At 42.5% G+C, this 27,403-nt stretch overlaps 1 long non-coding RNA gene across 3 annotated transcripts in view; it reads left to right on the top strand.

Moving 5' to 3' along the window:
• Nucleotides 1–27,403, top strand: part of LOC121674743 — a 178,868-nt gene that overhangs the window by 52,250 nt on the left and 99,215 nt on the right. For 2 of the 3 annotated variants that reach the window (XR_006019812.1, XR_006019814.1), the window contains exons 1-3: nucleotides 5,543–5,835; nucleotides 6,540–6,711; nucleotides 24,737–24,871. This is a non-coding gene — a long non-coding RNA (uncharacterized LOC121674743). Of the gene's footprint in view, nucleotides 1–5,542; nucleotides 5,836–6,539; nucleotides 6,712–24,736; nucleotides 24,872–27,403 lie in introns of those variants that run through there. The other variant, XR_006019813.1, reaches the window with a different exon arrangement.

The raw sequence follows: 27,403 nt of genomic DNA on the forward strand, positions 1-27,403 counted from the left end.
TTGGCTCCAGACTTAGAAACAAGAGTCTGAAGTTTTTGGGGTTGATTTTTAAAAACAAGAAATCCATTTGGAAGGGAGCAGGCAGAATAAAGAGCAGATAAGGCAAAATAATGCCTACAAATACCAGCTTATCTCGTACATGTCCTAAAGCCCAGCCTAGTCTGTGAGATCAGGGCAGCATGGGAGAGTGCAGGTTGTCCTTATCAGTAAATGTTATCGGGATAGAAATCTTTGAGTGATCCTGTGCTGAAAGGGAGACTTGGCATGAATGAAGCAATCTGTGTAGGTGTAGTAACTGAGAGCCTTTTTGGTCTCTGGTGTCAATCTTCTTTAAGAAGGGGCTGTACAGTCCTGCTGCTGCCAGTTTCCATCTCTGCTGATGCTAAATGTAGCAGTTGCAGTGATTGGCTGGTGCTGGTTTTTTGCTGAAAGAAAAGCCTTTGTCATGATGAGACAAAAAGGGGGTTATTTTTAAATTCCTTGAACCCTTCTGTAGATGAGGAAACACAGAACAGTTTGTTTGCAGGTGGCAGTGATCCTCTGCATCCTTGGACTCTGAAGCAGGTTCAGTCGTGATTCTGTTCAGTACTCAAAGAAAGGAAAGCCAAAAGGAGTTCCTGCAGAAAGCAGAACCCAGTGAGAAAATGTATTTATTGTCTATCTGCCTCCTGTAGCAGGAGGGAAGTAGCTGGTGCTGGTCATAAAGCTTTTCTTGGAGACTGGTGCATTTTCTGAAGCAGTCTTGTAGTTCTGGAGAGTTATTGCTGGTCTTGGATCCTCTTTCCAACCCTATTTGTGTTTTGCACCCTGGCTGTTAATGCAAACACACAGCCTGGTTTAAAGTAGAAATGACACAGAGCAAACTGAATATGAGGTACTTCATATTCAAAACCAAGTGTTCAAAACCACTTCAAAACCAAGTGTTTTGTTGGTTCAGAGTTGGATTTTCTGGGGGTTTTTTTGGTGAGTTTTCCCCCACTTTACTTGTCTTTGCACTTTCATGTCCATCTTCCAGAAGGTTGTCTGGGTAAGCAATTATTAAACCTGTCTTGGGAAATTTGTGCATTTATCACAGAGTGTTGTGCTGCCTTTCATCACGTGGCTGCTGCATGTTTGGGTGATGTCATGAGCTTGAGTCTTCAGCCAGATTTCTTCAGTGACCTGCCTTGGGTTTAATCTGAAAGGATTTTGTCTGCAAGGCATTTACATTCCCTCGGGATTTGTCAGGATGATGACAAAGTATTAGTGCATTTCTTTTAATGATGTCTGCAGTTTGAAGGAGCTAGATAAATATAAATGCTCTCTGCAAATTGAGATGAAATCCTGTCTGAGAGTTATACAGACAAAAGGTATTTAAGTGGAAAGATCATGCAATGAGTGTTTTAGCTGATCCCTTTGATCACACTGACATTGAATATATCCAGTGTTTCTCATTTTCTCTGAGAACATGGGGTGCCATTTCCTACATCCCAGTAAGGAGCACTGGAAGAGAAGAGGCTGCTCTGAGTGCCTGGTGCATGCTGGAGCATTTTTGTACAAAGTAGAACTGATTAAACATCATTAATGATTAATGCATGATTTGCACATTCAGCGTTCATTGCTGGAGCTGAAATCTCTCTTATTTGACTTCAATCTGGTGGAATGATCTCAGGAACGTTAAGCAAAATTACTTCAGTCCTTTTATTCCAGTGAAAGAATTTAAAGGAAGAAAGGTTTTCCAGCTGCTGTAAAATGGAGACCACCTGTCTTTGATCAGGTTTCTTTAGACTAACAGTGTTTTAGAAGGGAAGGCTGGGGGTGTAAAAGGCAAAATTATCAAACCTGAATTTAAAGAAAAATAACTTTTAAAATAATAATGTTTCTCCCTAATTGTCCTTTGTAATATATATAATAATTTGTAGCAAACAGTTCAGTACTTAGAAGCTTATTCAGAAAACACAGCATTACTTTTTAAACCTGAAAAAAAAAATTATGGTCAGAGGACAGAGCCCTTGATTGCATTCAGAAAGCTGAATGGAATTCTCCATGCAGTCTCTCACGCACGTTCAGATTTCATGTAGGCATCTTGCAGCTTTGCTGAATGCTTTGATCTGATTCTCAAATTGCCCAAAATCACAGTCCTTAGCTGGATGGGAAAGACGGTGCAGCCACAGTGGTGCAAAAGGGGAAAGAAGCAGCCTTGATTCTGTTCAGAAAACAGGGGAAATCAAACCAGTCTGCTGGCATGGCTTGATCAGAACTGTTAAAACTCGTATCTTGTCTTTTGGCCCTAAGTTGGTCTCAAGTCTTGGTTTACATGGCATTAAAATAAAAAAAAAAAGGAATCAATATCAGTCTGTATAACATCTCTATCTTACTACATTGCTTGTATGTTTTATGTCACCCACACAACAGGGAAAAGGAAAAATATGACCGGTTAACTGTGTGAAATTTCCTAAAATTTTAATTCAATTTAGAAATTATATTTCAGTAGGCCTTTGAAATATTTAATTTCTCTTGTTATGTTTCTTTTCCCCAATGAACACTTTTTTCTTTCCCCCCCCTTAACCTCTTGATGAATACTATTCCACAAATAACTCTCCAGCTACGATTTCTTTCAGGAGTACTTCTGTTTTCAGTCTATAGAAGTAATTTTATCTTCTTGCTGTTATGGCAGTGACAGATGATATTTTCTTTTTCTCTACATTTAGACACCTTATATTACCCAGCTCACTGAGGTAAAAAAACCCTCCACATGCTGAAGCTCCAAAACCCTTGATGTGCTCAGAAAAGGCACTATATTATTTACTTCCATTTCCCCCTCTTTTTGTTTTTTTGCAAAGGTTATTTCTGAAATCCAAAAGGAAGGGAAAATGGCCTGTTTTGGTTGAGACCAGGAGTGTTTTTTAGTGAATTTTTGTATGGCAAGTGCTGTGCTTGGATTGCCCCTGCCTTAGAGACAGCAGAGCTGTATGTATAATGTATCAGAAGGGATAAACAATGCACATTTTAAATGATATCCTGATATTGCTCAGAATGTGGCTCCCTCCACAGAAGGATTTGTGGAATGGGAGCCAGAGAGAGCTCATCAATATGGCAGTTAAAGGGATCTTTCTTTGAGGTTTTTCTTTGTGCATGCATACACAGGTTATTTGTTTAAAATTCCTTGTACATCTGCATTTGCTGGGTACTGAGTTTTGGAATTTACACTGTCTAGCTGCTGTTCACAGTTGTTGTTTTGTTGTGGAAAGGTTGGGCCTTGAAGGGCGGGGACTTCAGTCCTCACTGCTGTGAGGGTGACGAGGACACGCAAGCCATCTCGCCATCCCACACCACATCAGCCAGTTATATTTTGCTGCCAAATCCCTAGGAAACGTGTTTTCCCTATAAAGCAGTGTGTAGAGAGTGCTAAGTGTCTATTTTTTGGAAGACTTTCCTCAGGGCGCGGCGTCATTTTGCCCTTGTGGTGAAGCTGAGGGGCTGCTGGGCCCACGCCCAGTGCTGCGTCCCCTCACGGCCCCCACAGCCCCTGCTGCTTGCCGAGACAGTTTTGGCTGCTTCTACTGCAAATATTTGGTGAATTGTGCTTGGTCTTTGGACCAGCAGAGACCCTGGCACCTGGGCTGCACTTTTTCCCCTCAGAGCTGTGGGAAGACTGAGCGGGAGTGTTCCCATGAAGGGGAATCCATGTCTCCGGGCCATGTCAGGTGAGCTGGGGCTCCTCATACCCTTCCCCTGTCACGGTGTTTGCGAACATGTTACTTTCTGTTGCCAGAGGGCTTAAATATTCAATCTTTATTTTAACCCGCTGAGCCCACTTAGTCCTCTGAGGGGGTTTGTGTAAAAATAGCAATAAAACCCCAAAACATTATGGCCGTGACTTGTACACTCAGAAGAGCACTGGTAGGTATGGGTGGATTTTAGACAAAATTGTCCTTAGCAAATCTAGAAGTATTGTATAGAAAAGGCTGTGTGTTTCTGTGTGTCCTTAAGTTATTGTTTATTATCCCTCACATCACAATGTTCTGGGAGCCCTTTGGCATGGCTGGGTGGGTTGTGCTTGGTGAGCAGTATTAATATTTTTGGTAAGATTGTCGAGGGAGAAGCAAAAGCAGCCCTTTGGTGAGGCATTTGGACCCTCGGCAGCCCCAGAAGAGTTGTCTGTGGAGGTTTTGTTCCTTGCTTGCACACTCCAGTTTGCTCCTGGGATTTGTGCGTTCCTCAGGTAGCTGGCTGGTTTTGCTCTCCTGGGTGCTACAAAGCAGTGAGGCTTTATTGGCATCAGTGTGTGAGATCCTGTGACTCTGTTTAAACTTATCCTCCTTTGTGGCTAATGTTTGTGCTGCTTCTAACCAGCTGTACAACTTTCAACCTGAATGACCCTTCTTTCGTTTAAAAAGAAAAATAAAAAATATCAGAGGTGTGTTCTATCTTCCCCTCTGTGATTGGGAGAGAAAAAGTAATCACTGTGGCCCTGATCATGACAGAACTATCTGAAGGTATTGGCAATTCTGCTTTCAACTCTCACCCTCTGAGATTCTTTCTTCCACGTTCGGGGTAAAGCGCTGTATTCTTCTACATGTTTGTGCCATCATGATATTGATAAAACCTTGTTTTATTCCTTTACAGTGCTCTTGACTCAAGGTAACCTTGACATTCACCTCTGGGACTTGATTGATTTCTAAAGTTAAATGGCTTTGTTAATTAACCAACAATTTAGGCTTCTTTACCAAAATCAGGGAAATCTGCCTTTTTGCTGTTGGGAGATCTAAAATGAGAGTGACCCAATTGCTGTTTCCCTGAACTAATTTAGAAAGGGAACTTGAAATGCTGGGGGGCAAACTTGGGTTTATTGCGGTATTTTATGTATTCCATTAACTTCTTCAGTTGTGGTAGCAATGCGGAGGAGAAATGATAGCAAGTCTTGAGTCACTGTTCATGTTTTAAATAAGACAAATAAAATCTTTTAAAAGATAATTACGGTTGATACTTAGCACAAGCCCAGCTCTGATATGCTTCAGGGATTCCTTTAAATTCCTGTTCCTGAAAATGAAAGAATCACCCTGTGTGGCAGATGCAGAGGGAATTTCCTGTGTGCAAGGAAAAAAAACAACCCACGTTAATTAATATTCCTGCTGAAAAGAAATTTGCAGGGAGTCAGAGGAGCTTCTCTGAAGTTGCCAGCTGTGGAATTTGAATTTTGGGCATTTATTCATAGAAATCATTGCGGTTTTGTGGCATTTTTCTGCCCACTCCCCGCCCATTTGATTAGTGTCATATTTATGATGCTCAGCGGTTCTAAACTGGTGTGATTCCACCCTGAATGATGTGTCACAGTGGCTTCCCACCTGTGTGGATGGAACAGAACATGAGATGTTGGAGGTTTAGGGTCAGTCAGAAAAATAGTGATGGCTTGTTACTCTTTCTAAATATAGCTATATTTTTTTTTTTCTAATGTATTTTATTTTGGGGAGTGGGCATGAGAAGAGGAAGTATCAGAAAATCAGGTGAGGGAGATGTACGAGATACTGTCAGTAACATTTTTGCCTCCTTTTGTAGGAATTGTTGGAAGTTACCTGCTCTTTGTACTGGTTGTAGGCACAGGCTGGCATTTAATGACAAACTGGCAAATGAAACTTTTTCTACATCCGAGGATTCTGTCAAAACCAAGAAAGATGGGGAGACTAGGCATGATTCAGCTGTAGACCTCTTGCTTCCCTCTTCCCATTTCTCTGTCTCCCCTTTGCCTCCAGCCGTACAACTGCTGCTCCTTATTTTGTGTCTGCTCCACACGTGAATTGTCAGAGCTTGTCTGAATGTACTACTTTACCTTCTTTCCCTCAAATCCCTTGGCAAGTAAGTAACATATGGGCAACATTTTGGGTACAGCTCACATTCAGAGTTTAGATACAAGTGTCATACTGAGCTTGGGTTTGAGCACAGCTGCCTAGTTTCCTCCCAGAATTTCCATTCAGAAATCCATGTCTGTATAGTGCTTATGTGGACATCACAAACCTACATTTTCACCCTGATAAAGTGCTGAGTGTTGTCCATCTTTATCCATAAGCAGCATTAGCTGCACTTAGTTCCTGGTGGGGGGACTGGTGCTGGGAAGGTGCACAGTTGTGTCATGAAATTGGTGACAGTGAATTCCTCCTGTTCCCTCCTTGTTCCTTTGGTCCCTTTCTGGTTTTATTTCCCTGCTACAAATAATTTTCCCAAATTATGTAAATAAAGCTAAATAGACATTTATATGTTTATAGTTACTATTGACTAGTGGTAGCAAACGGAGGCATAATTAGCTGGTGGATGGCAAATGGGGATTGTTTCAAATTTGCTAACCTGATAGAGATACAAAATAGAATTCTGGCTACCCAAGGTCAACAGTAAATCACTTATTAATCTTAAAACAGCATTTGACCCGAATTTATGGAATAATTTTTTCAAACCCATGGAAGTAAATGAGATTTTGGGATGAGCATGTACTGGTGATTATTTGATTTCATGGGAAATAAAAGACCTGAGGCTTATGAAGTGTTTGTTGGTTTTTTTCTTTCTAGTGAAACAATGAATGTTAACTCAAGAAATGTGAATTGTTTGTAATTTACTGTGGAAAAGCTTCAGGCATCTAACCTCAAGATAGACGAAAATGCATCGTGTGTTAATCAGGCAGAACAAGGAATAAGGAAATAAGAGACTGGGTGCAAAGATTTCACAAATCTCAGTGATGTGGTAAGTGAATTTTGCATATATTTGTAGCTAATTAACTTGCTTCTGAATTACTGTAAATTGCTATTGTAGCCACTGTGACCCTGGAGTTTCAAGGTACTCCCAGGGAGCACACAAGAAGGTTCCTTGGATGAGACTGGCAAATAAACAAGGACAAAAGCCCCAGGCTTTTCTCTGAGCCTGACTGGAGAGCAGCAGTGACAGAGGTGATGAGTCAGTGGACAGTGCTGGCCCCTGTCCAGCCTTCCCATCAGCTCAGGGATGCTGGAGGCATTTACAGTCAGGAGCCCTGGCTGCAGGAGCTTTGGAAGGCGTTTCCACCGCTGCTGAAGTGAGGTTGGAAGGGAAACTCAAAGCACTGTTTGTCTGTGACCATGAACCCTTCTCTCTTCCCAGGAAAATAAAAATATAATGAGAAGGGGGAACATTCCCAAGGTCTTTGTGGATCAATGTAATGTTGAGCTAAAGGAAATTAGAGGTTTGTTGATGGTCCCAGCAGTAGAAGTGGTATAAACTGATGTGTAAAGGAAGAATTTACTTTGCAAGGAACACTTCAAGCACTACCATGCATTCACAGCTGCATTTGCAGTTAAGTTACAGATCGGGTCAAGTGTCTTTAGCTCTGTGGTTTCCCAGAGGTCTGGGAGACAAAGCTGACATCAGGGCAGGTTTGTACTTTTCCCCCTTAGTGTTCTGGATGCTGTTGCGTTTTTACCACTGTGGGGCAGTTTACAGAAGTGTTACTTGAAGTGTTGCACAGACATTGAAAGGCCAGCACCAGTGACACAGCAGCATTAGGAGGGATGATAAAATGAGGGGTTTCAGCATGTGCCCTTTCTAAACGTGGTCACATAAATAGAAGGTAACACCTGGCACCATGCCTAAACTTCTGTCCTGCCTTATTACAAGGGCCTGATGTCAAAGGTCAGGGAAAGACAGCAGGGACCCTGCAGGTCAGTCTGTACCTCACTGGGAGGAAGCTCTGTTCATCCTGAAACATGGCAGGGAACAGTGGCTGGGGACACTCACTGCATACAGAGAAATCTTGGCTTAAAGTGACCCATGGCCTTCTGTAAGAAAAGAACAGGAAAAGTAAGTCTAAACCATCCAAAACACCAGTGATGATGATGAAGAAAATATCCCTGGATGAAAAAGGTGTTACTGAAAAATATAACCTAACAGCAACAGTCTACAGTTAAAATTACTTCAAATTGTGCAGCTGTAATAAAGTTCCAAGCGTCAAATTAGCATTTCTGTTTCATTTCCAATTCTTGTGTTTTACATTATAACTGCATGAAGGTGCTATTAAGAAAAGCAGAGCCCAGATGTTGCTGCTGATTGTATTGTTTATTGTTGTGCAGAAGGAAAATAATACCTGATTTATGATAGAAAACACTGTGGGGATAAATGCAAGCACCAGAACTGGATTTAAATGATGTTGCTACAAGTGGGATGCATTTTCCTTTTTCCTAACCCCTCTATTCCCTAAACCCCCTGTAAGGCTTCTAGTGCAATATTCTGCAGTCCCTGTGCAACCCAACTTTGCTGAAGTCTGAGAGAGATTTATGGTTACGTTACTTCTGCCACTCAGAGCATCATAAAAACTGTCTCCCAGCAAGAAAACAAAGGTTTCTGGGTCTCAAAGAAAAGCAGATACTCTGAGCACAGTTCCAGGTAGATGCTCAGATGTTGTGGATTCCCAGAACTGCCTCTCTATTTTGGGCCGTGTTGCCTCCTAGAATCACAGAATACTTTAAATTTTAAAGATTTCTAGAGACCTCTAGTCCAAGTCTGTGCTTAAATCAGGGCCAGCTTTCACCTCAGTCTGTTTGCTCAGGCCCTTGTCCTGCAGAATTAAGGAGATCCCATGGGTCATCTGAGCCCCTGTTTTTTACCAGCCTTGTCTCTCTCTCATCAGAATTTTCTGTGCCCCTACCTTGCTTTTCACTTGCTGATAAATACTACCTTGCCTATAGAGGCAAGAGAAAAAGATTATCCTTCCCCCTCTTTGGTGACTCACTGGTGTAGTTCAGCACAAGATCCCATACGCTCGTCTCTATTTATACATTAACTGACATGTGTGATGCAAAATGGGATAAATATAGGTAATTTCTGGCTCTTGATGGAGACCAGATATGATGGCAATCAACCTGGAGTGTCTGCTTTCCATTTTGTTTGTCCTAGGCACAGCCTAACAGCCACTTCTGAGTCTGCTCATAGTGCTTTTAAACATAAAGCACTTTCAGATAGTTTAAAAAGTGGTCCTGCTGTGAGAATCACTATTTGCTGTTAATATAAAGCATCTCTAAAGGCAGCTCGCCATTACTGTGTGCTTATCACAGGTAACCTCCTGTTTTGTGCCAGGGAGAACCTCTAGCACAACTGAGCTTTCCCCTGTGTATAAATGCCTGCCTCATACTGCTGCCCCCAGCAGTGCTAATTAGAGTCATTAATTCTGCTTGGCTAAAGGTATGTGCTGTAGGCTCTGAAGCTTGTGCTACACCCACTTCTCCAATGGCCCCTTAGGGAAAAAATCCTCCTTACAAAGCCTCAAATCCTTTTTCCTCATTTTTGCATGTTAAAAGGTACACTCCAAACAGGGATTTGTGTGTGGTGTTTGAAGGCTGTTGCTGTGAGGACACGCGTGGCCTGCTCTGTGTAGCCATGAGAGCAGAGTCACTTGGGGTTGTGAGTCACTGCCTGGCTGTAATTAATGTCCGTGTGCATATTCAAAACAGAGTGTGGCAGGGGGGAAAGATGGCACTGGTGTGACTCCAGCAGCCGTTCCCAATAAATTGGTGGTGCTGACACATTTGTGAGTGACTTTGGCTGTTGGATTGCAAATCACCCCAGCAGGGGAGCCAGGGTCGCTTGACTTTGTTAAACGCAGCCAAGTGTTTAATATTTTATTAAAGTTTAATATTAAATGACACCTTCTGCTTAGTTCATAGGTTCATGTGTGGGTCAGTTCCTTCTTTTCTCCCATTATTCCGGTTACCTGAGAATAATCCAGAGTTTTACACAGCCCAGGCTTCTGGACAATGTAGGTGCATGAGCTAAAGTGGGAAATGCAGGACTGTGGAGGCAGTTGAGATTTATTGGAGCTTGCAGCTTGTCCCAATGGACTTGGCTTAAAAATATGTTTAGAAGATAAAAAAGGGAAGGTTTTTCCCATTCCATGAACCACATGAGACTTGGCTTCATTCCTGTTTTGCTTTAGGTAAAAAAAATGCATTTACTTTGGATTTTTTCCTAGAAAAAAACTAAAGAAAGAGCCTGCACTAAGCAATAGTGTTGTGGTGAGAGAGGGGAAAGATTTAGCTTCAAGTTTTTAATGTAATAACTTAAATCTGGGTTTGAGGTGATTTTTGCTTTCATAATTAATGGTCACTTGGCTACTTTGGGGTGTAAATATTTTTCTTTTCATCTTCAAATTTCATTTGATACCTAAGGGCTTAATTTAAAAATGTAGCAATATTCTGGTAGGACAAGCTCTAGATTTAAGTAACTGCTGCTTTTATTTTTTCTTTTGACAAAAATAGCACATGAATTGGCGGGGGGGAAAAAACCCCTAATGTATATGATATCTCACTGGGGAAAATCAGGGCTACAAGTCCCCGTGCTGACTTCCAGGAGAAGATATATCCAGGAAAGGAAAAACAGCACTTAAATTGCTTAGAAAAGTCAATTTTCTCTATGGCAAAATTGTTAAGTGCATTTTGTTTTAGAGAATCTATGAATATTTTGATTTTTCATGTTGATTTGGAATGCAAATAGATACTGAGTTATCAGAACTTGCCAGTGGGCAAAAAAATCTGAATTTCAATCAATTTTGCTAAGTACCCAGCAAAGAAGGGTTTCTTAGAAGTTTTATTCAATATTATTCATTGTACACGTGCAAGGAAACGTGATCTTGCAGCTTAGAGATCATCAAGCAGTTAGTTTGGGTTTTATCCCACTGAAAACTTCAGAAGTCCAAAATGTTCCAGAGCATAGATTTGTTTTTTAATGGAAAAAAAGTAAATAGAAATTTTTAAAATGGTGAACTTTATATTATGTTTTCCATGAGGTTCCTGATTCTTCTTGCTGAAAATTAACCTTTTTTACCTTTCAGAAAGAGAAAATCTCACTGAGAATCAGCTTTGCAAATTCCTTTTTGGGTGGTGCGGGTGGTGCTGCTCCCTCTGGGGCACAGCAGAGCAAATGTAAAAGCCCTGATGGTTTTCTTGGATAGCTTCCTTAGAATATTAGAAATAGTAGTAGGCAGGTTCCCTGTGTTGTCTCCCATTCTCTGGAAGTGGGTTTGCTTTGTGCCCAACCCTTCCAGCTACTCCACATTTGAGGTTATCTGGCTGTGAAAATGGGCTGGATCTGCCTGCACTGGGACTGTCACAGAACAGCTGCACACTGAAATCCAGAGCTGCTCTTGCAGATCTTCACCAGCTGAGCAATTCTTGGGTACTTACAGTGAAACCTTTTGCTCCCCCATTGGCTCTGTTTCTGCTCAGTGCCTGAGTTTTATAGGAGTAAATCTTGGCTTTCAGTGTTTAAAACTCAGTGCTTTATTTCTGTGGATTTTTTTGTGAAGAATTGTGACCTTTTGGATAGAAAATGGAGGTGGAGTTTGGGTGTCTCCAGTTACCAAGGCCTACAATATGCCATGGTTTTTCTCCCTTGTTGAGCTGCCGGGATCCAGTTCTGGAGAAAAATCCAGAGAGGATGTGCCGGGCGTACAGTGAAGTGGGACAGTGAACAGCTTCCACAAAGAAATGCAGCAAGTCCTAAGGAAACAAATCCAGTTTTTCACCCAAGAAGAGGTGGCATTGTAAATGTTTTTCCCAGAGCAATGTTACATTTTTTTTCCTGTTACTGGAACTTTCTCCGTTCTGTCTCTAGAACGGTGGGAGTAGTGATGGAAGCACCTTCTTCCCACACTGTTATGTGAGAGCTCTGAATTGTTACTCTTGGGAGATGAGAGAGGAGCATTAAAGGCAGCACCACTTATCCAGCTCTTCTAAACTGAGGATTTGCTGTGTAAATAAGTGTCTGGTTTCAAACTCTGATTTTTATCAACCTAGGAAAGTGTCCTTCTCTCCTCCAGTCTCTGTTCATCTATGAGAAGTGTGTTTGTAGTTTATGTAGCTTGTGCAAGTAGGACCCATGATTTTGTCATAGTGGTAAAACATGAGTGAGAAAAGGCATCTTCTGCATTTTCTTTTTCTTGTCCCTGCCATGTTCACTGTATGCTGGGTAATGTTTTGGTGCCTCCACAATGCCTTCAAACCAACACCTTCTTGGCTGCTTTCATTTCTACTTCTCTGTCTCACAGCCTCTTTTTTTTTTTTTTTTCCCTCTAATTTTCCTTTTCTTTCTTGAACTGTACTAGGGTCTTTAAGCATTTATGTTGCCCCGTTTTTTAATGTGCAGCTTTTAGCTGCATTAGAGGCAGTTGTGAGATCAGTGCTTTTCACACAGTCCTATACACAGTTGCTGTCTAGCACTTAAGTGCAACTATGTGAGTGCATTAGAAATACCCAGAATAAGCAAAGGTAAAAAGAGAGATGACACAATTGCTACTCTGATTAAGTAGATTCACTATTTAAAATGTCTCAGCACCTCAGCCAGATTTATAGTGTGGTTTCCTACAATTCCCTCCTAGTGTTCTGCCAAGAGATTATCTTGAATCCTGACACTTCAAATCCTGTTGTTACTGCTCTTATTAGAAAAGAACATCTTACACATGGTTGCTGAAATGGCTATTTCAGAAGACTGGTGCTAGTATAGGGCATATGTGTCTTAAATAAAAAGTAGTTAGAAAAATGCATGAACTGCTTCCCATATGGAATGAAAGATGAAAGCAGCATGCATGGCTCTCCCTCTCCCTGGATGGGCAGGTGTAAAGCAGGAAGAATGTGAATGTAGATGAATTTGTTTATACACACATTGTTTTATCCTTCAGAAGGTAAAATGTTGTCTGTGCTTTTCTAAATCCATGTGCATGTCTTTATACATGCCCATGTTAAGAGATGCTTGGCTCACATAAATCAGAAGACGTTAGAAATGAGGGAAAGAAGTTGTTTTGTCTTGTTTGGGATGTTCCAAATCAGTGTGGTCAGGAGGTAATCCCAGTGATGGGCTGCCTCCACCCTCAAAGGAGAAGTTGTCAACAGAGTCATGCTTTTGGGCACACTTGGTGAGCCCTTTCCTTGCCCTTTTCTCACTTACCAGGAATGTGCCAGGTGCTTGTCAGCTTTTTCCATTACAGTTTGCTTCAGCAATCACCTGTGGGGGGTACCAAGGACACCTGTGGAAACTCAACACTGATTTTGGGGTTACAGTATTCTGCAACAGCCTCAATCATTACAGGGAGCTATAGCTTTGGGAATAGCACCAGCTGGAACAAGCATTGTCCTCCCTGAGGAGCTTGCAGGTACGAGCACTGTTATAGAAGAGGGGATGTGTATGGGAATAAAACTGAGTGGTTAAATCCCATTAGGCCATAGAAAATGGAAAAGAAAAATAAATCAGGGATTAATTGTAGCTTTTTGCCATTCAGATGAAAAAACAGATAATGACATAGACACAATAAGACTTTCTTGGTTTAATTTGACCATTCAATAGAACTTGGTAAAAATTCCTCATTTTGGGGTTTTTAAAAATTTAATTAGAATAGTCACAAATTGTATATAAGCACTTTTCTCAATACACATAGCCCTTTCCCAGTCAGTGAAGGATTCAAAATGAAAGTTGTTACTGAGAGTTGAAATTAGAGTATTTGTGTCATTGCTATCCTTTCATGTTTTGCCTTTTTTCATCCTTTATTATTCTTCTATCTTTAATCCTCTTCTCCTTAATTCACTCTTCAAGGCAGTGGGAATGACTTACAAAAGGATGATGAAAGCCTGAATGGAATAATTGGGTCTTCTGGTTTCCAAGTCTCACCTCAGTGTTGCAGAAGGGCTGTGAAGCATTTTGTTTAAGACCTGAGTGCCTCAGTGATTTGTTGGTGTGTGAGGTTGTGCGGGTCAGCCCTGCACTCCTGTGACCCCTTTTGTGCTCTGTTCTGCTTCCCTGACATCCACTCACAGACCTGAAATTGTGTTTAGATAGATAGAATTTACTGAAAGAGTATCAGTTCCCCTTGATATCTTTCCTTATAATTCCTCGTGAGCTGAACTTACCTTTCTTACACCACCACATTTAGCTCAGTGATGAAAAGACCATCAGAAAATTTCAAATACATGACAAATAATTTTTTCCTCAAATAAATCGTCCCATAAATCTGCCATTCACTGTATCCAGCAGTCCCAGGACAAGGAGATGCAGAAGCTGTTTGCTGTGACTATGGGACAAGGAAAGACTAAGCAGAAGTTGTGTTTATATGTGCCAAGGGAACAGGGAAGTAAATGGTAAATTCTGTGTGTTGGCTGCAGGGGCAGGGAGGCTGTAACTTGTCTGTTTCCAGAATTTGTGACCAGCATCTGAAGCTCAAGAGTGTCGTTGGCAGTGGGTATCTGACAGTAAGTGGCTGAAAGGTGGCAGGAGAAGATGAGGATTCCAGAGATTTTCTTTCACAGCATCAGTCAAAGGCTTTTAAGGGATAAGGATCAGTGAGATATGAAAGAGTACTAGTTGTAAAAACCCACTAAGTGATACTTATCAGCTATATTTGGATTAGTCTGGGACCATCAAGAGTTACTTTTCTAAGGCAGAATCTCAGAAAAAAAAACCTTTGGTTTTTTACTCCTGTGTTCAAACACAATTTCTGTCATCATCTCAGAGACTGGTAGGAATGGTCCACTTGATTGTGCTAATGACAAGCCATTGATGGATGTGTCTCCTTTGATTTGTGGTGCCGTGTTGGCATGAAGCAGGGCTTAAGGCCAATTTAGTAATGTATGAGTGTAAAATCCATGCCACTACAGTGCTGGTACTGTCAATAGCTGCTCACAGCAGTGCTGCTGTTTGGGTGCGATACAAACAGAATAAACCTGTCAAAGGCGCTCCTGCTCACCCCCAAGGCACTGTTATATCCTGCATTTCCTGTGGGCACCAAGGAAGGGGAGCCCCAGACATTCCCAGGTGTGTGTGAGCTGTGTAGCTTTAATACAAGCATGCAGTAGATGAATTCTTCCTTTCAGGACAGTATTTTCCAAGGGCACAGCTTGTCCTGTTGACCTTTGCTGAGAGCCAGAGTCAGGTCTCAGCACTTTGTCCTGCTGTTGGAAGTTGAGCTGCTCTGTTCTATTCATGCCTAAAGTCAAAGCTTTACGGAGCAGTTCAGTGTTCAAGTACCTGTGACTAGTTTGCAGTCTCACCTCATATCATCCTGCATCCAAGACAAGAATAAGTGCTTGACTCACAGCAGGATCTTCCTCCTCTTTGGAATCATAGAGGATTTATTTTGTTGCTATATTATGAAATATCGTCAGTAATTTTTGTCTCTCAACTGTTACCCCCATGATCATTGCTCTGTTTGGTGAATGGAACCTCTATCCCATTAGAGGGATATCTTTCTATTCCAATATCTAGAATTCTCATTCCTGGAATGTCACTGGTGCCAAATCCCCAAAGTCCAAACTGATGTCTCCCCTCTTTGAGCAGCAGCTACATGCAGCAGAGGCCTGGGCATCAGATCTGGGAACATGATCAATTCTTCTTCCTTCTACTTCTGGAATAAAATGGCTTTTGCATGCTTGCACTTAAACTTGTTGCTCTTCTCAGACTTCGGTTTGAATTTGTAAGTGGAAATGACAATTGCCATGCTTCTCATCAACAGGTCTCTGGCCACTTTAAGAGAGATTATTATAATATTATTTCCACTTTGCAGTAGCAAAAATAGATGCAAAGCAAGATGATGAGGCTTTGCTTCAGCTTACAAACCTACCCCATGCAGTCACGTTTCAGTGGGTTTGGGAAAATGTGGAGCAGGGGCCCAGAGCAGCTGTGAAATCTCCATCCTTGGATGGAATCACAGCTCAGCTGGACAGCCCCAGCAACATGCTCTGTCTTTGGCTCATGGTTAGGCCAGACAAACTGCAACCAGTATCAAGCTATGCTTCCAATTTCAGACACAGGAATGACTCAGGTTTCCAGAATTCCAGAGCTTTGATTGGCCTGTAATACATCATGCAAGGTAAACTGTGTCTTTTCCATGAGAGAGAGAAAAATTAAACTCTTTCTGGCACATTTTATTTTGCTTGGAGTGATACAGCAGAGTCGTAATTTCAGTCAGCTCAGTGCCAGTCCGTTTCTTGGGAGTCAGGGCAGAGCTGGTGTGATCAGAGAAGTCAGAGTGGAAGCAGTGTGACCACTGAGTAGAGCAAAAGAGCTCATTGAGGCGTCTCCACGCAGGCAGAGCAAACACCAACCACCTCCTGCATCTGTGAAATCCAATTGCATCACATTTTATAGACACACAGCTGACATAATTGAGTAATTCTGTTTATACAGAAATCATTCCTGCAGCAGTTTGCTCAGCCAGGGATCTAATGTCACTGGTAACCATGGCACCATGCTCTTCACATTTATCAGCCTCCTCACACTTCATTTTGTGCTGGCCTGTAAAAATAAAAACAGAATCAGATCCATATCTTGGTCTCTCTGAAGGGTGAGGGGTGTGTGTAGCAATTGGTTTTGCATCAAGAGGTGTTTGTGATGGAGGCAGAGGCTCTTTGGTTGGCAGCCCAAGTGCTGCCCAACACTGAAGCTCTGCTGTGCTCACGTGCTCTTCCCTGGTGTTTCGGGTGTCCTCGGGGCACGGAGCTCTGCTGGAAGCCAGGGGAGCTCCCACAGGCCCTGTGTGTGCTGTACTATCTGGCAGGAAACATTGACTTTTCAGTGCCATCTCCAGGGACTCGTTTTTATTTTATCCAGCCGTGGCTTTCTATAAAAGACACATCAATCCTCCTCCTAGGAGAGTGTCCTGATCACTGGGTTAGTGAGTTTTACACACATATGCTCTGCTCTTCACAGATTCTGAGGATGGCGTGTTTGGTTTTTACAGTGTGGAAAGGAATTCTCAGCGCTGAGTCTCCCCTTCTCCCTTTTCAAATGCAGATGCCATTCAGGCTTTTTCCTTAGAGGTGAAAAGATGGAGCTGAAACCTCTTAGATGGGTTAGGGAGTTGCAAAATCTTCCATGTCTTCATGTCAGCCTCATGGCAGATTTATCACAGAGCTGTCACATAACAAGGGAGGTGCTGGTGCTGTGTTTGAAAGAAGTGCTTAGTTCCAAAAAAGGGGAAAAAAAGGTGTGAGGGAGGCTCTGACAGACCCAACTGTAACAGTGTGGAAGGGGAGACAGCTCTGCCCAGCCCCAGGGAATGTGCAAACTGCTCAATGGCAAGAGAGCTTCCTGCGCTCCGTGAGTTTTCCTGTGTGGCTGAGTTCCGAGGGCCCCTGCACTGCTGGGCCTCGAGTGCCACCCCGTGCATCACAGGGATCATCTCAGAGCCATCCTGGCGCTGTGCAAAATTGTCCTTGCGCTTTTTTGGGGGGTGCCTAGTTGAGAGCTGTGGGCTTTGCTGTGCTGCCCACACACCTGAAAATAGGATGTGGCATAAAAATGAGGACAGCTTTACCATTAATGGAAACAAGAAGGTTTTGGGGGAAAAAAATAATTGGCAGTGACCAATTACAGGTTCAGATGCAAGTTTTCCATTGTTTCTCAGTGAAGAGATTTAATGATGATTACTTGTTAACGTTGCTCTTCCTGTAGAGACATTCTCTTCTCTTGGTGAAGTGACACCCAAATTATGTTTGTCAGAAATATGAATTTTTCATAGGTGGTTGATGAAGGCCTTACTTAAGGCTGCAGCTCAGTAGGTTTTTAGCTGAAAACTTCATCAGCTTTCAAGTGAGCAGAGGCCAGGGGGTTTAGCAAAACGAAAGAAAATAGCACATAGAAGGAGCCCTTTGAGGACTTGCACTGAGACAAGAAGGTGTTCAATTCTGCTTTCTGGTTTTTTTCTGGTTTGACCCAAGTTTATTTTGCACCTCAATACATCCCTACTTGCATTTTTTAGTGAAACTGGATTGCTAGAGCAAAATGAAGCATAAAGCCACAGTCTAATGCTTGCAAAATGCCCTGACTTTTGTTAAAGAGCAGCTGTTTTCTCTGAGCCTGTGTGCCTGCCACTGGCTGACAGAAATCAGATTTTCCCTGAGAATTTCCTTAATTAAGTTGAGCATTTGACTTAACAAGAGAGAAATAACTATATTGGTGGATGGTGTTACGCTGAAAAATAGAGCTTTTAGTCATTTAATAATAAAAATATTTGCTCAAGCTTTGCCTTAAACTAGATAAGTATAGATGAGTCAAAAAGTTCTGGAAGACAGACATTGGTGTGTAAAGGGACAGATTTTTGGAAGGCTTTAGCTATGCTATCCTGAATCCTGGAGTGCAGTGCATTTCTGATGGAATTACACACGTTGCTCCTCTATGAATACCAAGAGTCTTTCTGGTGATTACGGCCTTTCAGTGAATAAGAAGTGAATTAATACCGATTAAATTGCATTACAGAAATAGAACATTTTCACAGCATTGGAAGCTGCTTTGCCAACAGCGCTGTGCTGGGAACTGTTTCAAGCTAATTTCTTAGCATTAATGAATGGGAATTACTAAGTATAAACATTTTTTTTAAATTTTATTTAAGAGGATGGCTCTACCAGTCTTGCTGATGTTGAGCTATAACAAGATATGTATGAGCAATTTTGATGTTAATTATATAACATCACATTTCTCACTTGTTCTCTGTTCCCCCTCCCCCCACATTTTTTTTAAAAAGCATTTTACCCACCTTTAAGCTAATGAGTTGTGGAATTCCACAGTGATTGATGCCTGTTTAGGCTCATAATTCAGCATGACTACCATGTGAGATCACTTGGTATGAGGCAAAGGAGAATTTTGCTTGTTCTTAGGTGGTACGAAGAATGCAGAAAGGTTCATGTAACATTGGCCAGTGACAGTAATAAATAATTTTTGTATCTCTGTTTATATAGAACATTTTCTTGGCTTGCACTGTAAAACCTGGCTATCAAAAGTATTTATGTTATGACTCTACCTGAAGTCGTATAACTGAGATAACTTAATTTTTTCAGCATAACTAAGTCCTACAATAAGGAGTTACAACTAAAATATTTATTACTGTTATATTAAAAAAGTATTCTTCATTTTGCCCACTGCATGTTGTCATGAGAGACTGGAAATTAGAGGATTTCTACAAAAGTCCTGAAGTAGAACAATATAGACATCAAACTGTGTTTCTTCTCTTTTAAATACCCTGTGTTTTAAGGTCTGGGAATATTAGGAAGAGCAATATACTTTCAGGATTAGCATATAATACTAACAATTATATCCATTGGAAACAGTCCCAGAGAACCTGGAAATAATCAGAAGGGAAGGATGAACACGTAGCTGGAGTGAGAGAGATGTGCTGGCATGGGGATGTTACCATGCCCAGGAGGTTTAAGTCAGATGGAAATGTGCACATATTGGAAAGTCAGCACGAACCAGGCAGTGCAGTTGGGCAGTTCCCTGCTTGTGCCAGCCCTGGCAGGTCCTTTGGGAGAAAAAGTGTGGGGCTGGAGCCATTAGCTCCCAATATCCTCCGAGCCTGAGAAGCGTGAGGGAAGCTCCTGGTGTTCCACAACTGAGTCATGGATCAATAACCTCAGTTACACTTCGTGACACCAGCAGATGCTTCCTTAGCAGAGGTGGAAGGCTTGAATCAGGTTAAAACACCAAAATCATTAATATCTGATGTTCCACTGGCAAGCTATTCTAGTATCCAAAACAGCAGGTAACTTCTGACCTTTGTTTTCCCCAAACTGTCAGAAGTGAAAGGAATCCCATTTACTGCAGGACTTTGTAATCTGCTGGAGGCTGACACCCAAACACATCATTCAAACTCATTCCTCACGGTCTTGTTCCCACATCACCGAGCTTTCATCGCCCAGTGGCTGTGTCCATCAATTTCTGTGCCTGCTCTACCCATCTTTGTGTTTTCCATCAGTTTGTTTGGAGCAAGAAAAATGAAACTTCACACGAAACCTCACAGTTCTTTCAGGTGACCTGAAGTCATCCAGGGGTTTGAAAAACAGCCTTAGGGTTAAAACAAGTGTGTTTTCTGTAGACTGTGGATTGGCAGCAAGAGCATTAAACTGCAGGGAGAAGAGAACTGGCAGGATGGAAAATTTCCCAGACTCTCGTGGTTCCCAGGACATTTTCAGACCAGCTTCACAAAACAAAAATTTCCAGGTGCTGTGGTTTGATGTGTTTGTTTGAGGGTGTGTGGGCAGCCTGAACGTGACCTCTGGCATTGCCTGTCAGGGTACCCTTGGGGCTGTCCTTGTTCCCCCAGGAGCTCCAGTGCTTTCCCTTCCTTCCCTGACAGCACAGCAACACTGACAAGCACATCTGCATCTTGATTTGCGTGCAGGATTTCTGGTCTTTATTGCCCCGAAGAAACCACATCAAATTTTCCTTTAACTCTCTCCCTGGAAGGAAAAGGCAGAACAGGGGAAAGAGCAGAGATGGATTTCTCCTTCCTTTTGCGCTGCTCAGTCTCTCATCTGTAATTACTGTGTATCACCTCTTGCTATTTTGTAGCAACATACAGAAAGAAATCTTTTCCTTTGATTAAACGCCAACAAATCCACAGGATGGCAGAGCACAAAAAGAGCAGCTGTCAGTCCTTTTATATTCCTATACAGACACACAAACAGGGCCATGAATCTTCGTGAGAATGTCTGCAAGGTTTACACAAGATAAATCGTTTGAGAACAGAACCAGACCCGTGCTACCAGGGCTTAATTAATTATATTAAAAATAATAATTTAATTATCAATGAAAATTAATGAGTGGAACAACCTACTGCCACCTGCCGTGTGAAATTAGTTTCAGGAGGGCTCAGGCATTCTGAGAAATGCTGTTGAGGAGATTGAATGTGGTATTTTCTGTGTGTCCTGAGCCCCCAGTGTTGCACTGCTGCCCTGTAGCTGAATTGGAGGAAAGGACAGGAAGCTGCAGGGTTTGCAGTTTGGTACTGAACACTGTGAATTAATGACTTACTCTGCACGGGTGAAAATCAAAGTGCAGATTTCTGGTGGAAGTGGCATCAGATTTCAAAATTAAATTACTCCACTTTGATTTCTGATGTTTTCAGATGACTTCGCCAACTCCTAAACCCACCACTGTCTTCAGGGAAAGTTGTAGTTGCTATTTCTGTATGGATGTTATGGAGTGAAAAAGAAATCCCACAGGAGGTAATGAAGCAAGTAGGAAAGAAAAGTAAGTAAAAGTGCAAGAAGAAAGCAAAAACGTTGCATAAAGACCAAACGCCTGCGTTCGGGATGGCACCGAACGTACAGGGATCAGCCTTCCTGGATCCTTTCCTCGTGGATTATTGCCTGTGTCCCATGGAAAAGATGCAGCCCTGCCGCCACTAGAGGACACCCTCGCATTTAACGTATGGATCTTGCCTTACATCATCCCAGCCAGAGTGAAACAGGTGCTCTTTGGGGAGGGCTGAGAGAGGCGTGTCCAAAACGGACTCAAAACACTCGAGCAGTATTTTTAAAAAGTGGATTAATACTTAAAGCTGAAGCCATTTAATTAAAGGTGACTTCACAACATATTGGGGCCTCAAATAAATGAAATCTTCCCTATCCTAATACAAGTAGTTGGTAGGGGGTTTCTGCCAGTTTTTCTAGAGGGTTGGGATTTTTTTCCCCCTCAAAATATTGATCATTATCTAAAATATTTCTCTTTTTCTCAAGGTTTACACAATGAAGTTGTTTGGAAATCATTCCGTATCCAGTTATACTTGTTGTAAGGATAGGGAAGAAAATCCAGGGAGGTTTTCCAAATGTTGAGCATTGGCTTGCTGCTGCAGCAGCTGGTCAACTCCTGAGGAGGAGCAGAGCTGGGCATTGCTAATTGCAAAATCATCCTCTCTCTCCTTCCTTCCCTGGTGCTGGAGCAGGAGCAATTCCAAGTCAGTGCTAGCATTCCTGCTAAATAAAAATAGACTGAATGTACCACGTGGTTACAGGGAACGTGTGACTGTAGCCCAGCACTTGTGAGAAGGAAAATCTAAAGGTTTGTGAAGGGCACCAGGCACCAATAAACACGACTGAATCAGATCTTACCTGTGGGGCAGAATAATAGAGAGCAAGAAAAACTTGATTTAGGAAAGGTGGGGATGCAGCAGAAGTCAGGTGAGGAAGACAAGTGCACAGCTGGGCAGGAAGGCCCTGGTGCCACAGGGAGGGGACGTGGTGGGAATTGTCAGTGGCTCTGCAGCTCTTAAAAACCAGAGCCGTTAACAGATCATAGAGAGCCCGGGCACAAAGGTTAGCTGAAATACAGTAGGAATTGCCAAAGTGAGAAATTAAGTGCTCTGCGAAGGAGTTCAGAGGATAATTGGATGCTGTGGAATGAACAAAGGGACTGACAAATTATGTCTGGGTGAATATACAGCTTGGTGAATTAGCAGTGTAAAGACAAACTCTCCAAATGTTTATTGCTGAGAAATAAAAATATGCAGGATAAATTTGTGTGAGAGGTACCATATCAAAGATGATAGTACTTATGGTCCACTTTTGAGTAAGAAAAATATCATTACCTAGATGGACTATATGGCAGATTTGCAGTGGACTTCACTGGGATGGAGATCTTTCAGTACCTTTTTAAGGAAAAGAACAATGTAATGCATGTTTATGGTTAATGACATGTCTGAAACAAGCAACAGGTCTTGGGTCAGAGGTTGCCTTTGGAGAAGAAATTCAGTTTTCTTCTTGATAGCTCATCACCCTCCACAGCCAAAAATGTGTCAGATATCTGCAATTTGGGGTACTGGGATTAACTATCGACATCTAAAAACTCTGGCTGTTGGAACAATCCTACTGGCATTCCCCTTACAGAAATACAGGACAAAGCTGTCCGGGTAAAGACTAAAAAACCCACGTTTTTCCTAGAATCTGAGCATCTTTAGCTCTTTTTCCAGGAGTGTTGTGTTGTGTCGGTGTCCAAAGTGCAACGCAACATTGTATTTCACATTCCCAGATCCCTGAGTGACTGAGCTTTCTTCGGGTGAAAAATTGTGAAATCCACATTTTTGCAGACCAACTATCTGTCACTGAGAAAAGCCATGAATAATTCTGAGTGAGAAACAGACCTGAGGACTTTGCAGTCTGCTCACAAGCAGGAGAAGTTTCTCTGAATAAATAATTGGCTGGGAATCAGCCAGTCCATTCCACTTGTTACCAAATCCTTTTCAAAAGAGGAATTGGCCTACAGGGAAACTATTCACAGGTATGCACCTTGGATAGAATATTTGAATTGAAGTCCATGAAAACAAAATATTATTATTTCTTGAGCAGTGAACAAGAAAGATCAAAATACAGAGACCATTAAGATGCACAGTTGTGCTCTCAAAGCAGGGTGTTAACAGGGGAAGCTGAACACAAATACACCTCTGGTGGTACTGTTATTTCTTTGCACTGTTCCAGAGGTATAAAGGAGCTGCTGCTGGCAGGAATGCCTGGCATTGCTCTATTGCCTGCTGTCCCACCACTCTGACCAGGCTACTGCACGCCCAGGAAGGGAAAGAGGGAGCTTGAAGTACCTTTGCACTGCAGAAATTCATGGCTGGTGCCTCAGCTTTCTTCCAGCTTATAAAGAGAGTGGAGGCGTTTCCTGGGGCTGCTCTACAGAAGTAGAATAGAGAAGGAGAAAAGTGGCAGGATGTCATTTTTGCCTTGTATCCTGAATTTCATCAACTCTTTTAGTGTCAGGCAAGCAAGAATCTCACAAGCTACAGAAGGGCTCAAATGTGTTTTGTCTCTAATGCAGAGGGGTTGGTCCTTTGCTGCTGCTCAGAACCCTTGTAAATAGAGGGAAATTTCTACCCTGGCCTCCACCAGCAGTGTGCTCAAAGGGAAAATCATATGGACACAGGGGGATGGGGCCAGGCTGTGGTCCTGCACCACAAGACAGTTCAGGAGCAGAACTGAACCAGGATTCTTTAAAGTATGGTAAGGTGAAGGAGGCAATGTTGTGTGTATTAAACCCTTCAGTGAGTCCTGAACATGAGAAAAACAGCAGTGAATTCCCCAGGAATACCCATGAGGAAGCTGCCTGTGGGACAGGGCTCAAACAGAGCACAGGAGATAGTGCCAAAAATAAGGGACATAGAATCACAAAGTGTGAAAGAGGTGGCATGGCCCTTAAAGATCATCCAGTCCCAACTGCTGCCCCTGCCGTGGGCAGGGACACATCCCACTAAACCAGGTTGCTTAAAGCCTTATCCAGCTGGTTTCACAGAGCCTGAATTCCTCCTTGGAAAAGCCCTTTTCCCTCTGCAGCTGGCCAGACACACTCTCCTGGCAGAGAATGTCCAAGGGCACTGGTCTCCTGAGGCCGAAGTTCTTCGTGGCTCTCTAGCAGAGTTTAAGAAGCTGTGTCTTTGTTGCTATCAGAGATGCAAGAGCCAGAAATATCCCAGCTTTGCTTTTGGGTGTCAGAGTGAGTTTGCAGAGATGACGATGGGAGAAGTCACCTTTTCTTTTCAAGGCCAGACACAAAACTACTTTTGTCAGTTGTGTTACTTTTCAGAGAAAAAAAAAGTTGTACTACAACAGCCCCTCTGTCCGTGGTGGAAACTGGGGTAAGTGCTGTGCCTGCTGTGAAATGTCACAAGGTGACACCAGTTTGGGTGGGGCAGTGTCACTCTCAAGCACCTGTCTCTGATGAGATCACCCCATTTACAAGTTTGAGCACTTCCTCTCTCCACGGCATTAGGAAGAACTGAGGACAGGTAGGGGAAGCAGCATCAGGTCCCAATACAAGTTTCTTATGCTCGTGGCTGCTTTATTTCAGGTAATGAAGGTGTTTGGGTAGATGTTTAACAAATGTAGATGTGTTGGACTTCCACTTCTACTCTGAGGTGCAGTGCTTTGGCAGAGATGTGGTGCCACAAATATTTGAGTTTTGAGTCCATCTCTGATTTTATATTTTTTTCCAGGAGAAAACAAAGAAACCTGCTGAGTTCACCCTGTAGTAACTTTGCAGATGAGGATGAGCCCTGCCCAGCTTTGCTGCTCACAACAGTGGTTCAGCCAAGCAGTTGGAACCCTGACAATGCAGTGCTCCCAGCCAGGTGTGTTTAAGTCATTTTTTTTCCATTTTATACCTGCCTTTCGAGCAAATGACCACAGGCTGATTGCTCTGGCTTTGCCTACCAAATTGCACTCTATTAATCTTCACTTCTGAAAGAAAGGTGCTGCTGCAGCGCAGGAAGATGGGGCATCCCAGAACTCCATGCAGATTTCTCTAACTGAAGATTCTCTACTGATCTAAACCACAGATCTAAAAACAAAAATAGAGGTTTTGTTTTACTAAGAAAGCAGGGAGTAAAATGATTTATGCTTGCTGTTAGGTGCTTGCTGATAGGATCATTTAAATAGGTTTCAGGATTTAATTATTACAGAGAACCCATTCATTTGGATCACGTGTATCAGAAGACATCCAAGAGATAAGAAAATAAGGTACTCCAGTCTTTAGGTCCTTTCATCTGCTGTTGGACACAGCTCCTCCAGATCTGCTGCCAGAGTCTGAGGTAACAACCCAATTTTCTGTCCCTGCTGGTGCCACAGTGCCAGGCTCTGCCTCCTGCAGGTGCCATCACCTGTCAGCACCCAGATGGGCAAAGACAGAGTTCCTGGGGCTGGGAGCAGGAGCCAGTCTGTTGGATTTCCCATATGAAGAAAGCTTGTCAGGCAGCACTGGCTGCAACAACAGGCACTAACTGCATCTCCTGTGCTGGACTGATGGATACAGACTGCCAAAGATTTCCAAAACATAAATTCAGTTCAGTCCTTTCTAGGTGAGGGAATGAATTGCTGAAGGCCCAGCTCCCTGAAGGAGGTTTAGGGTGTTAACCCAGCTCCACTTGGTCTCTCCCTGTGAAATTATGGCAAAAGTTGCTCCTCAGATGGCTTTATATTTGCATTTCTATTAAATATTTGTTGTTCCTCCTCCTGCAAGGAACCATTATGTGGCAGACATCCTATGTATTTTTATATTCCCATTTTCTTATAGTTTACATGTACTATTGCCTGAAATAAGCATGTTCAATTATGAAAGAAAATCTAATTTGCAAGCTTATTTGAGCATTTTCTTTCCCAAGGTTTCATACAATTAGCATTTGTTTTTTTTCAAAATATGGTAACTTCATTGAAAGTGAAGGAAAAGTAAAGAGAAGTAGCACAGATATTTACAAGCCAGTGCAGAAACATGCTAGTAATAGTAATATTGTGCCCCTAGGATGCCTTTCCTCTGAGTACCTTAAAATGCAGGACATAAATTAATTATAAATGCACCTTCCATGGTCTCTCCGAAGTAAGTACTGCTAATTGAACTTCATAGGCAAAGTAGCCACATGGCAAAGGTATATATTTCAAAATCCATCTTCCCTAATAAGCCCCTTAATGCATTTATTAGCTCTGTCAGCAAGCACAGTTTAAAACTAGAATTTTCAAGTGCAGTCCTGAGAGAAGGCCCATTGCTGCCCCACTTGAGAGAAGGCACGGTTTGTCTGACACCGTTCCCATCTTTCTGTGCTGCTCCATCCGTTCTCTTTCCTGGAGGGATTGAGGCTGTGGGCACTTTCAGAATATTTTTTGTCACTGCCCTTGTTTGCTCAGCTCTGTTGCAGAGGAGAGGGAAGGTTTGGCTGTACCCCTGCACCCCAGAGGTAGGCCCCAGCATCAGAAAACGGGGATTGAAGACAGCTCCAGCAGGAATGAAAGCCAGGAGTTGACCCCGAGCTGTGATTACTGCAGATGGGTTTAAAAGGAAGAAGGCTATAAAAAAACAAAAGGAAAAGGGAGGTGGAGAGGGAGACATAGAGCCAGGGTAGGTTTTGCATGGTTGGGTTGCTGATTAAAGCTCATCCTCAGCGGGGCAACTCCTGGAAATGAATCTGGCGCGTGAGAGCATTCCGGCTGTGCCAAGTGCAGGAGCTTCAGGGGCTGATTTTCACTAAATGTCCACAATGACTACAAGCTGATGAAGTGCTCCTGGGCTTTCTGCATTTCCATTTGCTTATTCACATCGAAAAACAGGGCTTTGAGATTTGGTTGGGCTGCAACTTTTATTGCAAATTTAATTACAAATGTAAAGTAAGCAAGTATATCTCCCAGGTAATGAACTCCAAACCTGGCACTGTGTTGTCTTGATGGAATATTTCTTGCCCAGATTTATCCCATGTACTCACTAAACTGTTCTAATTGTTCTTTTAGAACCCATAGATTTTTTTACTGCCCTATTAAATCTAAATTAAACGCTTTTTGAGGCATTTATAGTACTATCATTTGCTCCAGCAGGGAATATGCAAAAGAAATGCTGTAAAAGAAATCAGGATATATTCTCAGGAACTCTAAAATAAAGGCAGGGAAAAGCCAGTGCCATGCTGGGCATCACCACAGGTGTCCCTGGGCTTTTCTATTTGATTTTGGGATTGCTGGTTAAAAAGTCTTGCTGAATTTGGATGGCAGCCATGAACAATTATTGACAAGTAGGGTTCAGATGTGGCTCTTCGGGGCATGGATGATCTCCCAAAGCCGCTCTTGTCGGGTCACTGGTGCCACTGGAGAAGCTGCAAAGTGGGTCTGTGCCTCTGTCCATCACC

This window comes from Corvus kubaryi, unplaced genomic scaffold, assembly GCF_017639235.1.
Source record: "Corvus kubaryi isolate FWS band 111438036 unplaced genomic scaffold, C.kubaryi_AGA036_p1.0 70, whole genome shotgun sequence".
In the NCBI taxonomy this organism is placed as follows: Eukaryota; Metazoa; Chordata; class Aves; order Passeriformes; family Corvidae; genus Corvus; species Corvus kubaryi.